The sequence below is a fragment of the Pinus tabuliformis genome, chromosome X, assembly GCF_031772625.1.
Source record: "Pinus tabuliformis cultivar Carrire ecotype Pingquan chromosome X, CPIR1, whole genome shotgun sequence".
Lineage (NCBI taxonomy): Eukaryota > Viridiplantae > Streptophyta > Pinopsida > Pinales > Pinaceae > Pinus > Pinus tabuliformis.
This window is the reverse complement of record NC_142308.1, coordinates 1,265,451,917-1,265,467,959: the sequence shown is the minus strand read 5'-3', so window position 1 is coordinate 1,265,467,959 and position 16,043 is coordinate 1,265,451,917. Positions and strand designations below refer to the sequence as shown.

General features: G+C 37.4%; 1 pseudogene; it reads left to right on the top strand.

Annotated features, from left to right (window-relative positions):
- The first annotated feature begins 14,097 nt into the window (after positions 1–14,097).
- Positions 14,098–15,465, top strand: LOC149144602 (DELLA protein GAI-like; annotated as a pseudogene).
- Positions 15,466–16,043: the final 578 nt, after the last annotated feature.

The following is a 16,043-nucleotide window of genomic DNA, read 5'->3' as shown; positions in this document are numbered from 1 at the left end:
ATTGCCTCATAAAGGAAAGCACATCACAAGATCAAAAAACATATGAAACATTAATGAAATATCTCCACGCTCATCCCTGTAATTAGTTTGGCTTCAAGCTACATCTACTTCATGGTATGGTTTCCTATTCTGCTCATCTAACTCCTATCATTTCTGCCTTTAGTGCCTTCGGTGTCGACCTTGGAAGCAGGTCATAAAGAGCCATTTTTTACTCCGCCCATACTTGATTTTGAATGCTCGATCTTCTACATGTAATGTTACAGTTGCGTTTGGCATCGACTTTGGATGCGTATTGCATAATAGTTTTCTCATGAATGTGCCCACACCTAGTTTGAATGCACCATCCCTCCATTAAACATCCCTACTACCAAGCTAAACGTCTTTGAAAGCTCTGCACAATCCTGCACTATCAATGCCTTGATGTAGTGTAACAACAAAGTCTATCAACCATGACATTTTTACCTCTAAAATAGGCGAAACAAGAACTTTTTTATTCCACCCTTAACCCCCCTTTAATGTAGCGCACTTAACTCTATTTTCTTCATATAACCACGGGCTAAGACCAGGGGCTTTAACCTTTCAGGTGCTAAGGCCTTTAAACTTGTGTCAGGGGGCCTTTTTATTTAATAACACAAAATACCAGTTGATTTTCTCTTACACTGCATCGACTAAAGTCCGAACGCAAAATCTTTATCAAATAGAGAATATGAAATATCGCATCTGGGGGCTTCTTCCTTATCGCAATCGCAGTTGGGGAGGAGCATCAACGAAGGAAATAATTTTCATTTCATGCGATCACAGATATAAGAGATGACATCATCATTGCCATGTGTCACGTGTGAGTGGTGACATGTGTCACCCAGAAATGGCCCAATAGGACCCATGAAAATTCTAAAACTGAGTGACACGTGTCCCTTGCCACATCAATGTCTGTACTGCCATGTGTCCTCAATACGACCACATTATTGATAGCATTAGCTACAATTTTAGCTCTAAGGACCAATCGTACGCCGCCTTGTGGCCCCCTAGAGGAGAGAGGAAAAAGTCTACTTGGCCTTTTTTTCACGTGCATTTCCTTTGTTCATGAATTTGGGCCCTCCCATAATTTTTACATTGTATCGCAAAATCAGCCCCTACACAGTCTTGAAATGAAAATTTCATTGATTCATCGATATTGCTGGATTGCGAGATGCAGGATTTACCATATCGCCATACCGCCACATGGAAGAGAGAGAAGTGAGCGACTTGGCCTTGGTTTTTCCATGATTTTTTCTCTTAGACTTTTTCAGCCATCCTTGGTTATTTCACACTATATCACAAGATTGATGCCCGGCAAGGTTTTGGAGTTTGATGTGACTGTGGGACTCCGAGCTCGCCGAGATGTGGATGCGAGGATGGGCGGGACCTGCAAACCTGTGGGACTTGTGGGATGCGGGGACCTGTGGGATGATGGGACTTGTAGGATACGATATCGGAATTCAACACTTTGAACTAACGATAACCTTAAGTATGTGCCCCAAGACCTCACTGATATGTCAGATGCGGGACTGCAGGTAGTGTGAAGTTGTGGGACTGTGGGGTTGTGGGGTATGGGACTGCGGGTAGTGTGTGATGTGGCTCCCCTGGAGGAGAAAGAAAGGGGGTCCGCCTACCCTTGGTTTTTCAATTATTTTTAGTGTAAATCAGCCTGTACACTTCCCTAATGCTTTAACATTATTGGCATTCTTCCTGCGCCGCAATTCCTTAAAGGATGGCACATAAGGAACTACGGGGGTCATGTGGGATGCGGGACTATGAGATGTTCAATATGCTCAACTTGTTATGGCTGGGGTCCTCTAATAAGTTATTTTCCTTAGTTTAATCCAACAAGACTCATGATCTTCCATATGCCATATCTTCTGATCTAGAGGTACATTTTGGGACTTCTATGTATTGTTGGAAAGCTCATTTCAAGCACTATGCAATGGAGATGGTCTAATCAAGATCTAATAGATTCTGTGGCTTAGGAAATTGCTTCAAATTCATTGCTCTTATGCATCCTAGACAACTAACCATTTACAAAGAAATGAGTGAGGTGTGAGGGACAACACAATAGACCAGCACTAATAACTATAAGTCTAGGTGAAGGTCATGAATGGAAATGTAGACACATGATAGACACAACATTCTTGTCTTCACGTCAGAAGAAATAATGATGGATCGGGTAATCATTTGGAATTTGATGCTCTTTGAGGATGTGTAGGGAATCCAAGATAAAAGTAGGAAAGAGGACTAATATTCTTTGAGGGCTGGGAACCCAAGATAAAATAGTCCTAGAAGGTAATACTCGGTGAACACCTAGGTGGGTATGTACCTTAAGAGATTATGATAAAGGTGTCTATAAATCATTGGTCTCACCAACATTTTGCTTTGATCTTATGAGAGGTAGAGTTGTTAATGAAGGCCTTGCTATAAAAAACGTTGGTTACTATGATGTTATAACATATGGGTTACCAATCCTTCTTATAAGAAATTATTTAGATTGAGAATGACCAAGTGCCATTGTAAATACCTCCCTAGTTAAGAGGGAGTGTTGAAGAGAAGTGTAACTTGGTTCGGTATTTGTAACTGTAATTTTGATCTTTGTACTTATAAAAAAAAAGAAATATTATTTTTGTAGATTATTCGAAAGAGTTTCCTGCTCATTCCAAAGGTCTAGGAAAGTCAAAGAATCAAAGTCATGTTAAAGATATATTCTTGAGCATGAATATGGGTCAAGCTAGTGTCAAATAACCCTCAAAGACAAGCACCATCCTCCAAAGAAGAATATTGTTAGCAAAATGATGGAGAGTTCAGCTAATTCAGCCTCAAAGTATATACAAATGACATGTCGACTCAATAAAATATAGACATAAGTTCACATTGACATGTTGGCTTATTATGGAGGCAGAACACCTATAAATAGGTGACTAGAGTCACCACAGAAACCTAGAATTTCGTAGAAGCATCTCTACTACTTCATAGGTACAGGAACTCGAATTTCAAATGGCTACATGACTGTCTATCTTCGCATAAGGTTCACACTTCAGATGAAATCACTATAGCCTTAGATGTGTGATACATAAATAGTAACATTCTCGGCATAAGCATGATGATAAGGGTTTCAGTGAAAGAGGGGAACACTTTGTCTCATCATTCTAAACAGTATAATCTTGGCATAGCAGTGATGACAAGAATCTCAGAGATCCCACATTAGTCTACATAGTCTCAAAATAATTCGGAAAAGAAGTTCCTATAGTACCACTCTCTGTAGTCATGATCATAGGCATATATATGATCTGAATGGAGACTGTATCACAAGGTTATGATCACAACGAAGGAGCAGCAGTCATGACCTTGATGGGCCTAAGGGCATACCTTAATAATATCTCGTTGGTACAGTTAAGACCTCGATGAAAGTGCAAAGATGTTGTAGCAACATTGAAGATCATGATGATGACCTTAGTGCTACATCAACGATGATTATCTCAACAGTGACAAAGAAACTGGATTGGTGTCTTGGTCTTGGAGTGGCATAATAAGTCAAGGGTCATAGTCTTGGTGTTCATCAATAGGAATCTCTATAAGAATAATTATGTGTGGGTTTTCCTGATCGAGAGAGAGAGTTTTTGGCCCTTGCAGAATGCCAACATCTTGTATTCTTGTCTCTTTGTTTTTGTTATCTATTTGATGAAATAAGAAACACGCACTCTAATAATGTCAAAGAAAAGATTTTGATAATACGAAAATTGAAAATGCCTCACAAATAGTTATCAAGTCAAGAAGAATCTCATTAACTACATGTGCTCCAGATTCTTCAACATGTCCCGCATTCCCATGCCTCCCAATCGCTAAGGGTTTTTATGTTGGAACACCAACCTTAACGTTGACCAATAATCATGAGGTCCACCTTATTCAAAACCTCGTGGAGCGGAACATCATTCCCGAGGATGACTTTATGATCAAGCCCTGGACCACCAACCCCTCCCTCACGGCGCTAGGGCAGAGGACAAATAAACAACTAAGACATCCAACATCCTTCACAGGGATAGGGAGGATGGAGAAACAATTGAGACATCTAACATCTAACCATTGACTTGTTCCCAATGTCACTGGCGAAAATGACACCTTTATCTTCCAGGAAAAAGTAGGTTTGTCCAAATTTGAGTCAAATTTAACAATAGTCTATAAAATTTGAGTAATTGACTTTGGTATCATCTATTACAACTACTAACCAATAGATCCTCCACAAACCTAAACTATAAAATTAACACTACATTTTTATTTTTATTATAATTGTTTAAATATAAAATATTAATAAATACATTTAAAAATTAAAATAAAAATAAGAAAGAAAACCAATTCCCATTAAATTTTAAGAAGATAATAATGCAGGTAAAACAAACCTAAAAGATATTAGAGATCTTAGAAGGAACCAACTGTCCTTGAAAATTAGGAAATTAATTTTCAAGGAAAAAAAAATGGGGCCGAAATAGTCACCATTACCAAATAAGCATTACATACGTTTTCTTAGTTTGGTAATATTATTTATAATTTCTTATTTTTATTCAAATTATAATTATTTAAATTATAAAAATATTAATAAATACATTTGAGATTAAAAATTAAAATTGAAGAAAATTACATATCTTTTTCTAATTTGGTAATATTATGTATAATTTCTTTATTTTTATTCAAATTATAATTATTTAAATGTAAAAAATATTAACAAATACATTTAAAAATTAAAATTAAAATGAAGATTTTTTTTTACAATTTCTAATTTCTATGTGAAAGAACCACCTCCCATTAAACTATAAGAAGATGATAATCCTGACAAACATAAAATAAAGGATATTACAGATTTTTGAAGAAACAACTCTCATTGAAATTTAAGAAAATAATTATTAAGGAAAAAATATGTCGATCAGTAAATAGTCACCCTTATCAAATAACTGGCATTACCCAATTTGAGAAGATATTTTAATTTAGACTTTCATAATGTAAATGGTAATGGGAAGCCTTAAGGATTAGTTCAACTGGTTAAATAAGTGTGTTGCCCTTCCAAAGCCAACTCTCATTAGATTATAAGAAGATGAGAATCCTGACAAACATAAAAGATATTACAGATTTTTTGAAGAAACAACTTCCATTGAAATTTAAGGAAAAAATTATTAAGAAAAAAATATGTCTACCAGTAAACAGTCACCATTACCAAATAACTGGCATCACCCAATTTGAGAAAATATTTTAATTTAAACCTTGATAATACAAATGGTCATGGGAAGCCCTAAGGATTAGCTCAACTGGTCAAATAAGTGCCCTCCCCCGTCTCCCTTCGGAAATCCACAGGGTCAATTCTTCCTGAAGCCCTTGGGGTTAGGCCCCTTAATCAAGCTCAAATATTTCTGTAAATGTAGCAGCCACCCAGCAACCACTCGTATCATTGAACCAAGTGGAAAAATAAATAAATGGTAAAGGTTTCATAATATAATAATGATTGATGCGTCTAAAATTTAAATCCTCATCCACGGTTCTACCAATTCTTGTAAAAACCGGGTGTATTGCGTCTCGTCGTATTTGAAAGGCAAATCGAAATGCAGATCTTCAAGAGCAGGAGCGCTCTTAAGCAAACACGCCAGCACGTCCATTTCTCTCTCGTCAAATTCCTCCAATACTACCATCACAGACCGCAGATTGGCAAGTGGGGGGCTTAAACGCTCTGGTAACTTATCTCTACCTAATTCCTGCATCGCATTACAAAGAAAAATCCGTTCTAACTTCGACTTAAATAGCAAAAAAAAACAGAAATTAAATACTAATCATAACCCTAGGAACTATTCCTTACCAGAAGAAACACGCCATTTATTACCAGGTGCTCAAGATGAGGAAGCCCTTGCAGCAGGCTGATAAGAGGAAAAGTCATCTCTTTTTCCCTTTCAGCCAACGGATCATAAATGTGAATTCCAAGGTTTTTCAAAGCTTTGAAACTCCCCACTATCTCGACAAATCTCTGCGCCGAGAGACTGTCGTATTCGCGGCTTAAAGTCGAAGCCAGAAAAATAAATAAATAATAAAATTAAATAAATAAAATTAAATAAATAAATAAATAAATAAAAATTAAAAATAAAAATATTAATAATAAATAAATAAATTAGTTAAGAAAGAATGGGCCTGGAGTATGCCCTAAAACTGCTTCTGCTTGGCTAAGAGCTCGTCTTCCTCGGACGTAAGGAAACAGGTTAACGGCCCAAGACCCAGAGGCATCTGGCAGGAGTGAAAGGTTTTTCAAAGCTTTGAAACTCCCCACTATCTCGACAAATCTCTGCGCCGAGAGACTGTCGTATTCGCGGCTTAAAGTCGAAGCCAGAAAAATAAATAAATAATAAAATTAAATAAATAAAATTAAATAAATAAATAAATAAATAAAAATTAAAAATAAAAATATTAATAATAAATAAATAAATTAGTTAAGAAAGAATGGGCCTGGAGTATGCCCTAAAACTGCTTCTGCTTGGCTAAGAGCTCATCTTCCTCGGACATAAGGAAACAGGTTAACGGCCCAAGACCCAGAGGCATCTGGCAGGAGTGAAAGCCTGCTCCCTTACGGACCACCAGCGGGTTATTTCAGGTGGCGTGGTTTTCCTTGATAACAGTGATGTGTCAACTGACATTTGCGGATAGCAGCCAGAGATGGCTGTCCTCACTGTTGGTTTGACAAACTGAGTTTGATAGGTTTTTCCACCTTTTGAAAAAAAAAAAAAAAAAAAAAAAAAATTAGTTAAGAAAGAAGATGGTAAAAAAAAAAAAAAAAATGAAGACTAAGTCGAGAGTGTTGGGACCCAACACAGACTGATTTTCTAGCCATCATCTCTATTGAGATTACTCGGCTGAGTAATCTCAATAGAGATGATCGCTGGAAAATCAGTCTGTGTTGGGTCCCAACACTCTCGACTTAGTCTTCATTTCTTTTTTTTGTTTAGCTAATTTATTTATTTATTTATTTTATTATTATTATTATTAATTTTTTATTTTTATTTATTTATTTATTTATTTTTATTTTTATTTTTATTTTTTATTTTTTATTATTTATTTATTTATTTATTTTTCCTAACTTATTTTATTTTTCTCCTTTCTTGTTATTTTTAAGTTGACTTATATTATTTTAAAATTTATTTATTCATATTTTTAACCTTCTCTTTATTTTATATTCGTTCATTCATATAAGAATGGTCCTGTTTTTAACTAAATTCCTTCAAATATTAATTTTACTTATAATTTTTAATTATTTATTTTTAACTAACTATTATCATGAATTATTTTTAAATACTAATTTAACATAAAATTTTAATTATTTATTAATAATTTTCAACTAACTATTATCATAAAATTATTTTTATTTATTTTAAGGGATTGGTCCCCTAGGGTAACTTTTTTCCCTTAAATTATTAAAAAGGTTTTGATCCCGGTACCATAGTCAAAAGTAGTTGTTGGTATTTCTAGACGTTGGAGGCTCTTCTCTGTCTATTTAACTTGCTAAGCTCGATCTGTTTCTTCAACTTGTCCTGACGATGAACTACACTGGTTGGTTCAAAACACGTTGACAAATGGTGTTTCATGTGATCTTCGCTGAAAAATCTTTTGTAAACTTGATATGGATCACAAAAGCCTAAACTCTACTAATAAATGATGAAATTTGACCATATCAATTTAAATTATATCATAATAGGTGGGATAAAGAAAATCACATATTATATCATAATAGGTGGGATAAAGAAAATCACATTAAGTTTAAATATTATCGTGCTGTAAAATATATCTATATAAAGTTATTTTTGGTTCGAATTTATTAAATATGCTAATTTTTTTAATATTATTTGTTTATATATATATATATATATATATATAGATATTAATTATCTTGGTTTTTGAAAATGTTGTTATGTATTTTTTTATTGAATTAATTTTATTTAATATGACGTGTAAACATAAATTTGTGTTTAAGATGGATATTGTTTCACTTTTTAAATATTTGTTGTGTATTTTTTTAATGTATTTATATAATTATATTAATAGACAATAGAGTTTTAGACGTGTTTATTTTGGAATATTTTTGGAATAGAGTTTTAAGAAACCTAAATTAATTATTAATAATTGTTTAGAGGATTGGAATTTAAGTATTTATATAAATTAAAAGTTGATATTTATCTCTTAAGAAGAAGTCTTGTTTTTTTTATCTGTTTCCTTAAATTAATTGATTAAAAAAAATGTCATGTGAACAACTATAATATGAACTGAGTTTGGGTTTTATAGGCTAATGGTAATGATAAGTCACCGTATCTAGCCACTAGCCATGATGTTGCAAAACCTTATTAAGAATCTCCCTCTTAAAGTTAAGATAAATCTCTATAGTTAAGAATCTTATTTCATGCTTTTTTAAAATACATATATGTTTAACTTATATATCTAGTATCAAAAAGATGTAATGTAATGTTTAACATTTTGACAAAGTCAAACTACATAAAAATAAAAATTAACATCCACCGCTACCTACCATTGTAACATAATTAAAATCCTTGTCATTGTCATGGGCTCTTCAATGAATACGTGGCTAGTGTTTGGAGATTAGGAGTAGCACAGTACCATCCAAAGGGGCTAGGGTTAGTTATCGGTGTAATCACCCAAATCGTGCTCCCTCCTCATGCCATTATCGTCTCCTGTGCCTCCAGAAGCACTACACACCAACGTTTCGAACCCTGGTCACTGTAATCATCAATTTTCTCTACCTCGAGGCTGAGGCATCACTAGCCAGGCACTGGGTTGCAATTGAGTTGGACATTGTTGGAATTCCATAAGGTTTTCTTTTTGTTTGGTGGCTCAGGGTTAACGTTGTAGGAATTATACTTCAGGGACAGCAATTATACTTACAGTTAGTTGTAAGAATTCGTTCTTGTAACTTCAAAGTCTATAAGAAATTTAATGATGTTATGTAGAACTCGGATTGGTTACGTAGTTTTTTTGTATTTTGTACCCAATCTTATTATCTATATAGTTTTCTGGAATTGTGGGAGCAATTTTCATTTTAGTTAAGTTATAATGGAGAAGATAAACTTGGTGATGCTTAGTTTTGTCGAGCCGTAAAATCTTGGTATTGCTTACTCAACAGAATTACCAAGGGTTTCAACGAGATTCTTTCCTTTTAATTTTTTTGTTAAATGGTTGTTGATGATGTGATTTTCTCTTGTCAATATGTTGCACGAGGAATTTAAATACTTTCTTTGTCATGTGTTATTAAAGAATTGTGTTATTAAGGTGTTGTACTTTTCTTGATTGAAGGTTGTAGATTTTATTATATCCTCTTAGGTTACCCTTTTACTATAATACAAGTTCTAGATCCAGGACTACATTTTAACTTCTTTAAAGACCGAATTGGGTTACACATGCTCGTATGTCTTAGTTTATTAGTTTTCTTGTTAGGGTCCAACCTTAACCTCTTTATTTATGTAATAAGCCCAAGGGGCTCAGTTAGAGTCATAGTTAGTTAAAGAGTCAATAAAGCCCACATTAATAATTGCAAGTTGTTGACCCGCATTATAGAAAAGGGACCACCATTAATTGTAAACATGGCATAGTTAATAAAGTGGTTAACCCGTGTTAAGCAAGGGATCACTATTAGTTAGGATTTTGGATGTCACTAAGTTATAAATAATCGTAGTTACGGAGGGAAATATCATGGAGTCTTATTGTAATTGAGCTATGCTTTGTTGGAGGTTGCCCCTTCAAAGAGGCAAGTGAACATTGTAATTTGTTTCTGAATAATAAAATATCTAGCAGTTTGTTTCTTTTCATGTGATAATTCTATATTTTGGGATATATTTCTTCGTATTTATGGTATTCTAGAGTTCTCACACGTAAAGAGTGTAACAAGTGCTAATAGGGCACTTTCGAGGGCCACTTGTAGCTCCAATTTTCGCAGTTTTTTTATAGGCTAGAGATGTGTTTCAACATCCTCAAACCACAAGATCTGTCGTTGAGCACATAAACCTGCAGATTTTGGGATGTAGGCATCTAAGAACTATAAGAGGTAGTCACACTTGTTGGAATCCCTTGTAACCCTTGTGGGTAGCCTTCAAGTAGTAGCGCATTAGATAGAATTGTGCACGAATTGCACTTCCACTACCTGTGGGTATATCGGAAGCCCCTTAGGATAACCTAAGATGTGACCTTAGAGAATCCATTGGTCGTCTTGCTTCTACAGTACATTGTTAACAACACTCGGGGAGATTACTCACACGTACAATAGGGTAGTCGGGTAGTATGGTTAAGGGTACAGTTAATCCTCCTTAGTTAGTTCCTTGAAAGATTGGATCCAGTACTATCGTTGGACCCATGTGTATATCATGATCTATATCACTTGACACACCTTTGTGACCATAGTTCCCTACTTTACTGGAATATCACCCTCTACCTTGCCTTCTAGATTAGATCTAGTTGTTGGGGTTCTCCTATCATCATCGAGATCATATCTAGGAGTTGTTGATTTGGGGTAGCATCGGATGTGATCTAGCAATGAAAGTTGGTAGAGAGGCTAAAACACATGATATCTCCAAGACCAAGAAATGGTTTGGGGAAAATTCCACCCAGTTAGAGAGATATTAAAATAATTAATATTTCTAAAGGATTCGTAAGTCTAAACTTAGTAAAATAAAAATATTAATGGGTTTTAATATAAGACTTGGTGAGAATGTTCTAAAAGACATGGATCAAGCCAAATCTAATCTTAGCCATTGATTAGAAATTTAATCTCGGTCATTGAAGACTCAACAAAAAAAGTATAAGAGGAGGCTTGAGAGTGAGTTCGAGACTCGCCAAGATTGATTAGTTGATTTGATTTTCTAGAGCAGGGTTTGCTCAAAAAATTCGAACAAGTCATCTAAATTGCAATGAGGGGCAGTGAGTGCATAGCAGAGAGGTAGAGATAGTGCTGAAGGACCAACAAAGAGATTGAGGTGGTTAGGCAATGCTAGCAAGAGCCACGAAGAGGGCAAGAGCGACTGCGCAGAGGCTAGAAGGGCCTGCGTGGGTGGCGCAAAAGGCTAGAGAGCCAGCGCAAAATAGAAGAAGGTTGATGCAAAGGGTTTTAGAGTGACACAAAGTCCAGGAGGGCTGACGCAGAGCCCCACAGAAGCATTGGAGAGACTTTCATGGGGCAGACTTGTTGAATATATGCTTTCGAAGAGAGGTATTACTGCGAGATAGAAATCTTTGCTGGGTCAGTTAGTTTGGCACCTTAGTTGTATTCAAGAAAGATACTTAATAACAAAACCCTCAGAACTATTGAGCCAATTTTCCCAAGTTCGATTTTTCCAGCGATGATTGTCCAAAAATAACGGTATCGATTGTGTGTTTGTCTATTATTTCAGTTGATGATCTGTATATGAGTTGAGACTGTATTTGTGTTTTTCTTTTCAGTATTTATATGGTTAAACAACTTTTTAAGGAATAAACAATTAGGTGAAATAAACCAGATAATGCACGAGGAATTTCTGACGTGTTAGACTTACAAATTTCAACATGGTATCTGAGAATTGTAGATCACAGGAGGACTGAAGGCACCAAGATAATCAGAAGTATTTGTAACTGTTCCAAGAGATAGAGCTGCTCCTAAGAAGAAAGCAACAAAGAAGGAGTGACACAAAGGGACCGCGTCATCATTTCGACCCAGAGAGAGGGCCAACGCAAAGGAAGAAAGAGGTAGAAGAGGCTCATGAATAGCTATGTCATCCTACTCAGTCAGGTAGGTTTGACACGGTTGTCCAAAGGAGTGATTTAGGCCTTTGTCGAGATTACGCAAAGATAGAAGGCTCAGTTTCTTCAGTTGTTGGGGCACAGGTAAGTGTGGGAAGGTTATGGATTAAGAAGCTGGTGGGGTTCTATTTCTATCTAAATAGAGAAATTCCTAATGGGACAGAGCCAAGGTAGAGGGAGTCACTGCCTTGTCGAATTTCTAGCCAAGAAATCTAGATCCGAGTTGCAGTTGCAAAGAGGATCGGAGATGAGCACATTGAAAGTTTGCGGGAATATTTCCAGCAAGGAAATCAAGACTCAGGGGGAGTCTAGGAGAGAAATTTCGGGAGGGAAGTCAAGACTTAGAGCAAGTCTAGGAGAAGAGTGGATATGGAAATGAATAGATTGAGGGATTAGGATAGGTTGGACGGGGCTTTCAACGTTGTCATCTGGAAGGCCAAGATCATGTATGTTCTGGATAGACATTGCATGAAGGGCTTCGCTTTGAGAACTGTGGCTATCTCAGTCAACCCAACTAATAATGAAAGGTATGAGGGTTCAATGGCTAAGGAAAATTTACATAATCCTTGATGGGGTCAAGGATCATGTAGTACAACATATTGCCGAGAAGAACATGACAAGGGAAATTAAGGAGACCTTAACGACATTGTATCAGGGCACTTCTATGCAGAGGAAGATGCTAGTTGGAGAATCAAAGAGTTTTTTTTTGCATCAGATGGCAGAGCCATTAGAGTTGTGGATTCAGAAACCAGTTACCTGTGAATGAGGACATGATGCAATGATAGATCAAGGACAGTTTAAAATTTAAGGGGGGGAGTATGTAACACGCCTTCCTTGTGTACTACATTATTGTAAACCTAATCTATTTTAAATCTAGTTGTGATATCCTCCCCTGTGTGTTAAATGTTTGTAAACCTAAGCTGAGGAAAGCTAGGTTTGACACCGTCAATTGTGGGTTAATCTATTCTGCACCTAAAGTGAAGAAAGCTAGGTTTCATACCCTCCATTATGGGTTAAACTATTATGCACCTAAAGTGAGGAAAGATAGGTGATATGTAATATGAAAAGAAAATGTATTATTAAATAAATTAATAAAATAAATCACTTGGAGGGTGGAGCACCAAGAGAGAGGAGATGCTTGCCAAATCCCACAAGGAATGGGATAGAGATGAATCTTTTATGAGAAAGCTACTAGATGTAATTCTAGATAAGCTTGGATGGATTGGATATCCATCAGATGGATGGGAGATAAAGATCCATCGAACATAAAGTTGGAAATAATTAATTCCTACTTGTCTATGGTTGTAATTCTCCATTTGAGGAGTTTGTTCCTACATAATAGGGATTTAGTTTCTCCTAGTTTAGTGTGTGGTTGAGAGAATCTCTCAACCACACTACAGTACGTCTAAGATAGAATTCCTATCTTGAGACTATTGATTGTACAAATATGTGTGTAATTCCCTTATTCATGTGAATAGAATATATTATTGAGCGTCTGTAATTTTACCTTGGTATCAGAGCTTCAGAGTCTTGTGAGGGCCTGGCCCCTCCTGGGCTTGGCCCCTCCTGGGCTGAGGGAAAATAATTGAGTGTATAATTTCATTATTTGTTTGTCCATCGAAAGTTGTGTGGGTAATGAGCGATCTGCCAGAGTGGTGCTTATCTTGATTCGTATGCCTCGAGGAGGTCACAGTTAGGAGGTGCAAGAATTCAAATGCTGGTGTACCAGCTGGGAAACGAACCTGGGTCTGTACCATGGCAGGGTTCTGGATCTGAGGGAGCAGGCTATTGAGACCTCCTTTGACCGCCGTGTGCATAGGACCTTTTATGTTTCGAGTGATGGCATCTCGCTGCTGTTACTGGATGAGTCGAAGAAGACAATAGGTCAGCGGCTAGAAATCGATGGAGAGGAACGAGCTTATGAGAGCAGTGAGAAAATTGCTATTAATATAGACGATTTGGACGGAGAAGACAAGGGTTACGTTCCTCCGTTTTCATGGCGGAAGCTGTGGCTGTTTACGGGGCCTGGATTTCACATGAGCATTGCATTTCTTGATCGAGGGAATCTTGACGGGGATTTGCAGGCAGGGGCGGTTGCAGGGTACTGCTTGCTATGGCTTCTGATGTGGGCGACAGGAATGGGTTTGATAATCCAGTTGCTCACTTGAAGTCCAATCCAGGCTAGACCATCTGGAAGAGGATGTTATAGGAAGAGAGCAAAAGCGTTATTGTGTCTGCGACCCGCAGCTTTCGGAGTGAACCGTGGTAGTAATGGGGGCAGACCCGCATGAATCCGGAGTCCGTCTCGTGCACACGCTGATGGCCTGCACAGAAGCGGTGCAGCGCGGTAATTTGGCCATCGCGTGGGAAATGGTGAAAGAAGTGAGAATTTGGTTTTCTGTAATTTCATTTCTACCAAACCTGCCCTTATCTCAAATTCGTGCACTTCATAGCCAACCAAGCCATTCTGGATGCCTTCACTGGGCACCAACAGGTTCATGTCATAGACTTCAATCTAAAGCAGGGGATAAAATGGCCTGCCTTGATACAGGCACTGGCTCTTTGCCCTGGCGGGCCACCGGCTTTCAGGCTAACCGGAATCGGCCCACCCCAACCCGACGGAACCGATGCCTTACAGGAGGTCGGCATGAGGCTCCACCAATTTGCAGAGTCCATCAATGTAAAATTCTCCTTCCGTGGCTATGTTTCCACAAGCCTCACCGACATCAAAACATGGATGCTCGGCGCCCGGCCTGAGCTCGAGGCTGTTGCAGTGAATTCTATCCTTGAGTTCCATCGTCTCCTGGAGGACCCCATCCCCGAACGACCCAGTGCCATCGATCAAGTACTCTCTTCCATCTGGAGCCTGAAGCCCAAGATCTTGACAGTGGTTCAACAGGAGGCCGACCACAACTGCCCTGTTTTCTTGGATCGATTCACAGAGGCACTGCACTATTATTCCACAGTTTTTGATTCCCTGGAGGTGCGCGGGTTGTAGGCCCAGAGCGAAGAGCTGGTGATGTCGGAAGTCTATCTGCGTCGATAAATTTGAAACATTGTAAGCGATCGTAACGGGTGGAAAGGCACGAACCAATCTTGAATTGGAGCGTTCGCTTGAGAAACACTGGCTTCTGGCCTATTCCTTTGGGATCCAGTGCTTTCAAGCAGGCCAGCATGTTGCTCAGTCTCTTCTAAGGTGGAAAAGGATATAGGGTTGAGGAGAATAATGGGTGTCTAACACTTGGTTGGCACAACAGATCTCTAATTGTTGCTTCTGCCCTGATGAACTCGACGAGGAATTCGACACTTTCCCAACTTCAAGAAGTTCTGAGATGGTTGAGGAGTGTTGCGGGCAGAATACAGACTGTGGTCAGAAACTTGGCAACACAGTGTGAAAGATTTCAGTCTCTCTTGAGCTGGAGAGATCCCCATGCCACAACCATATTTGTCACCTTTTGTTTGTTTGCAGCCATAATTCTATATGTCACTCCTTTCCGAGTAATGTCGGGTTATATCAGGATTTTATATGCTGCGCCACCCGATACAAACTTCCTTCTGTTCCTCTTAATTTCTTCAGGAGGTTGCCTGCACGAACTGATAGCATGTTGTAAGGAGTTTGAGCAATCAATTCTGAGGTAGCCAGCGCAAATCAATTGATGGGAAATCGTACCGCGATAGCGTTTCTGTTGCTGAGGAAAGAAACCTAGTAGTAGTTGCATTCTTTATTTAAAGAAGAGAACAACTTTGTGGTAGATTTGAAGGAAAAAGCATTGTTGTTTGTGCATATTTGGGTAAATGTTTTTTTTGGGTGAAGTATTTTTTTAGAATTTAAATTGATATACATATTGAGATTAGCCACTTGAATATGAATTTATTGTGTTAGAATTGGCTATTCTAACAAATGACAGGTTCATGGAAGTTCCAAGAATTTATTTGACAAAGATGCCCAAGATGTGAACAATGAATAGATGAGATAAAGTAGCAGCAACAACGGTTATAGTGGGAAACATAGTACATTTTTGTTTGAGTTAGTGTGGCTTGTGGAATAGACTCCATAGCATGTTATTGTAATAGTCATTGTATGTACCCAGAAACTCCAAAATGTGGAATCAAATGTAAGATTTTTAAAGGAATCTGAAAGTTCGTGGTGATCTTAAAACCACTTTGTAATGGTTTATGGTCAGCCTGAAACCATCTTTTATCACTTGAAAGTGAGG